Genomic DNA, 5,525 nt, shown 5'->3' on the forward strand with positions numbered 1-5,525 from the left:
TTGAGCGCCTCCAGCAAGCTATCCGGCGCCTCCGGTTGGACAGAGGCCACCGGCGTCACGGTCTTGCCCTTCTTACGAAGGGGCCGCCCGCCGGACTCCGGAGCCACTACGGGTTCCGGGGCCGAGTCTGGTGCAAAGTCCGGGAGGTTGCCCTGCGGCACCTCCGGGGCCTTCTCCTCCTGGCGGGTCCCGTCCCGGGATCGCACCTCGGCATCGTTCGTATCATGGGGGGTGGAGGCGGTCGGAAGGGAATCCATATCCGACGCACCCAAGGACCCGCTCGACGAAGCGGGAAGATCATCCTTCGGCAGACTGCATGGTTGTATGCGGCATTAGAAAGACACTATGTGGCGAAAAGAAAAACCATGAAGTTATTCGGGAGTCCGGATACTTACGATCTCGCCAGGGGCTTGGCCCTTGGAGGCCAATCCTCGTCGTCATCACTGGCGTTGGCAGAGCAGTCCGGGGGAAGAGTACTTCCCTTCTTGGACCCTTCGGCCTCCCTCGTTGGGGAAGCCTTCCTTTTCTTCCCTCCCCCCGCTGGGGGAGGGGCCTTCTTCTTCTCCTCCTCGCCTTTGTGGGAGGAGTCTGCCTCGGAGTCATCATCCGATGACACCTGAAAACCGGAACTCTTTCGAGTGCCAGTTGCCTTCTTCTTGGCCTTCTTCTCCGGCACCACGTGGGGTGCTGGAGCCAGCAGCCCCGTTAAGCGGGCGTCCGCTGGGTCTTCTGGCAATGGAGCCGGACAGATAGTCTGTTCGGCCTTCTTCAGCCAGTCCCGTCAAAGGAGGGGGAGTTTAGATCCCGCATAGAGTCAAAATATGAAAAACGAGTGTCCCGTAAAGGGAAAAATCGCTTACCTCGCTAGTTGGGCGCTACGAGCTGAATCCGCGATCTTCGGTAGCGGATGCGGGGGCCTTGGCGCCCTTAAACAGCACCCTCCAGGCACCTTCGTACATAGTGTCGAAGAGCCCGCTCAAAGTTTGGTGCTGCGCCAAATCGAACTCCCACATATTGAAGCCCCGTCGTTGGCACGGGAGAATCCGGTGGATGAGCATGACCTGGACTACGTTGACAAGCTTGAGCTTCTTGCTCACTAGCTTTTGGATGCAGGCTTGGAGTCCGGTCAGCTCCTCCGAATCACCCCATGTCCGGCCGCTCTCTTTCCAGGAGGTGAGCCGTATGGGGATGCCAGATCTGAATTCGGGAGCCGCTGCCCATTCAGGGTCACGCGGCTCGGTGATGTAGAACCACCCTGATTGCCACCCCTTAACGGTTTCCACGAAAGTGCCGTCAAGACAAGTAACGTTGGGCATCTTGCCCACTATGGCGCCTCCGCACTCCGCTTGGATGCCCTTCACAACCTTCGGCTTGATACTGAAGGTCTTGAGCCACAAGCCGAAGTGGAGCTGGATGCAGAGGAAGGCCTCACACACGACGATAAACGCCGAGATGTTGAGAATGAAATTCGGGGCTAGATCATGGAAATCCAGGCCATAGTAGAACATGAGCCCCCGGACAAAGGGGTGGATTGGGAAGCCCAGTCCGCGGAGGAAATGGGAAAGAAATACTACCCTCTCATGGGGCCTGCGGGTGGGGATGAGCTCCCCCTCGTCGGGGAGCCGATGCGCGATGTCGCTGGACAGATATCCGGCACTGCGCAGCTTCTGGATGTGCCCCTCCGTAACGGAGGAGGCCATCCACTTGCCTCCCGCTCCGGACATAGTTGGAGAAGGTTGAGGTGAGATGTGCGGACTTGGGCGCTGGAGCTCGAGTTCGCGGAGATGGATAAGCCAAGGAGGAAAAAGGCGTAGGTAAAAGGGTTGGATCTTTATCCCCTTATATGGGCGGACAAAAACATGCGTCCCCACCGGCCTGATAAAACTCGCTTATCTCCCAAGAGCCACAATCAATGGCGCGGTTGGGTTACCCACGTCCGTATTGATGGGAATCCCGGAATAAGGGGAACACGATCTCTGCTTCGACAAGGCGTGCCAAGGAAACTGCTTCGCTAAACACGCTGAGGTGGTACAATAAAAACAATTCGAGTAAAGGCTTGGTAGTCGTGTGACATCACGCCACCAAATACGTCAGCAGATTGAACTTGTGTAAATATTATTCTCTCTACGGTGGTATGTGGAATTTATTTTGCAGAGCCGGACACTATCCTGGTGTTCACAATCTTCTATAAATTATTCGGAGAAGGAACCCGCCTTGCAACGCCGAAGACAATATGCGCGCCGGACTCGTCGTCATTGAAGCCTGGTTCAGGGGCTACTGAGGGAGTCCTGGACTAGAGGGTGTCCGGATAGCCGAACTATCATCATCGGCCGGACTCCAAGACTATGAAGATACAAGATTGAAGACTTCATCCTGTGTACGGATGGGACTTTCCTTGGCGTGGAAGGCAAGCTTGGCAATACGGATATGTAGATCTCCTACCATTGTAACCGACTCTGTGTAACCCTAGCCATCTCCGGTGTCTATATAAACCGGATGGCTTTAGTCCATAGGACGAACAACAATCATACCATAGGCTAGCTTCTAGGGTTTAGCCTCCTTGATCTCGTGGTAGATCTACTCTTGTAATACCCACATCATCACTATCAATCAAGCAGGACGTAGGGTTTTACCTCCATCAAGAGGGCCCGAACCTGGGTAAAACATCGTGTCCCTTGTCTCCTGTTACCATCCTCCTAGACGCACAGTTCGGGACCCCCTACCCGAGATCCGCCGGTTTTGACATCGACAAAGCCCAAAGCTAGACCCAAGCTTGAAATTGAGTGCTTCTACTACAAAGGGACTGGTCACTGGAAGCGGAACTGCCCCAAGTATTTGGCAGATAAGAAAGATAGCAAAGTGAAAAAAGTTATATTTGATATACATGTTATTGATCTGTACCTTACTAATGCTCGTAGTAGTGCCTGGGTATTTGATACCGGATCGGTTGCTCATATTTGTAACTCAAAACAAGGACTACAGATTAAACAAAGATTGGCTAAGGACGAGGTGACGATGCGCGTCGGGAATGGTTCGAAGGTCGATGTGATCGCTGTCGGCACGCTACCTCTACATCTACCTTCGGGGTTAGTTTTAGACCTGAATAATTGTTATTTGGTGCCAGCATTGAGCATGAACATTATATCTGGATCTTGTTTAGTGCGAGACAATTATTCATTTAAATTAGAGAATAATGGTTGTTCTATTTATATGAGTAATATCTTTTATGGTCATGCACCCTTTAAGAGTGGTCTATTTCTGTTGAGTCTCGATTGTGGTGATACACATATTCATAATATTGATGCCAAAAAATGCAAAGTTGACAATGATAGTGCAACATATTTGTGGCACTGCCATTTAGGTCATATTGATGTAAAGCACATGAAGAAATTCCATGCAGATGGACTTTTGGAATCACTTCATTATGAATCATTTGATACTTGCGAACCATGCCCTCATGGGCAAGATGACCAAAACTCCGTTCTCCAGAACAATGGAGCGAGCCAATGACTTATTGGAAATAATACATACCGATGTATGCGGTCTGATGAGTGTTGAGGCTCGTGGCGGGTATCGTTATTTTCTGACCTTCACAGATGATTTGAGCATATATGGGTATATCTACTTAATGAAACACAATTCTAAAACATTTGAAAAGTTCAAAGAATTTCAAAGTGAAATGGAGAATCATCATAACAAGAAAATAAAGTTTCTACGATCTGATCATGGAGGTGAATATTTTAGTTACGAGTTTGGCCTTCATTTAAAACAATGTGGAATAGTTTCACAACTCACGCCACCTGTACACCATAGCGTAATGGTGTGTCCGAACGTTGTAACCGTACTTTATTAGATATGGTGCTATCTATGATCTCTCTTACCAATTTACTACTATCGTTTTGGGGTTATGCATTAGAGACAGCTGTATTCACGTTAAATAGGGCACCATCAAAATCCGTTGAGACGACACCGTATGAACTGTGGTTTGACAATAAACCGAAGCTGTCGTTTTTGAAAGTTTGGGGATGCAATGCTTATGTCAAAAGGCTTCAGCTTGATAAGCTCGAACCCAAATCGGAGAAGTGCGTCTCCATAGGATACCCTAAGGAAACAATTGGGTATGCCTTCTACCACAGATCCGAAGGCAAGATCTTTGTTGCCAAGAATGGAACCTTTCTAGAGAAGGAGTTTCTCTCGAAAGAAGTGAGTGGGAGGAAAGTAGAACTTGATGAGGTAATTGTACCTTCTCTCAATTTGGAAGGTAGCTCATCTGGGAAATCTGTTCCCATGATGCGTACACCAACTAGAGAGGAAGCTAATGATGATGATCATGAACCTTCAGATCAAGTTACTACTGAACCTCGTAGGTCAACCAGAGCCCGATCCGCACCAGAGTGGTACGACAATCCTGTTCTGGACGTCATGATACTTGAACATGACGAACCTATGAACTATGAAGAAGCTATGATGAGCCTAGATTCCGATAAATGGCTTGAGGCCATGAAATCTGAGATAGGATCCATGTATGAGAACAAAGTGTGGACTTTGGTGGATTTTCCCGATGATCGGCGACCCATAGAGAATAAATGGATCTTCAAGAAGAAGGTTGACGCTGATGGTAATGTTACTGTCTATAAAGCTCGACTTGTCGCAAAAGGTTTTCGACAAGTTCAAGGAGATGACTACGATGAGACTTTCTCACCCGTAGCGATGCTTAAGTCTGTTCGAATCATGTTAGCAATTTCCACATTTTATGATTATGAAATCTGGCAAATGGAAGTCAAAACTGCATTCCTTAATGGATTTCTTAAAGAAGAGTTGTATATGATGCAACCAGAAGGTTTTGTCGATCCTAAAGGTGCTAACAAAGTGTGCAAGCTCCAGCGATCCATTTATGGACTGGTGCAAGCATTTTAGAGTTGGAATATACACTTTGATGAGGTGATCAAAGCATATGGTTTTATACAGACTTCTGGAGGAGCCTGTATTTACAAGAAAGTGAGTGGGAGCTCTGCAACATTTCTAATTTATATGTGGATGACACATTGTTGATTGGAAATGATATAGAATTTCTAGATAGCATAGAAGGATACTTGAATAAAAGTTTTCAATGAAAGACCTCAGAGAAGCATACCGGCGATCGAATCTCGGGCAGGATGGTGTATTACGGAACGAGTAAAGAGACTTTCCGGTAACGAGATTGAACTAGGTATGAAGATACCGACGATCGAATCTCGGGAAAGTAACATACCGATGGACAAAGGGAATTATGTATGTTGTCATAACAGTTCGACCGATAAAGATCATCGTAGAATATGTAGGAGCCAATATGGGCATCCAGGTTCCACTATTGGTTATTGACCGGAGAGGTGTCTCGGTCATGTCTACATAGTTCTCGAACCCGTAGGGTCCGCACGCTTAACGTTCGATGACGATTTTGTATTATATGAGTTATGTGATTTGGTGATCGAATGTTGTTCGGAGTCCCGGATGAGATCACTGACATGACGAGGAGCCTCGAAATA

The sequence above is a fragment of the Triticum dicoccoides genome, chromosome 7B (genome assembly GCF_002162155.2).
Source record: "Triticum dicoccoides isolate Atlit2015 ecotype Zavitan chromosome 7B, WEW_v2.0, whole genome shotgun sequence".
Classification (NCBI taxonomy): Eukaryota; Viridiplantae; Streptophyta; class Magnoliopsida; order Poales; family Poaceae; genus Triticum; species Triticum dicoccoides.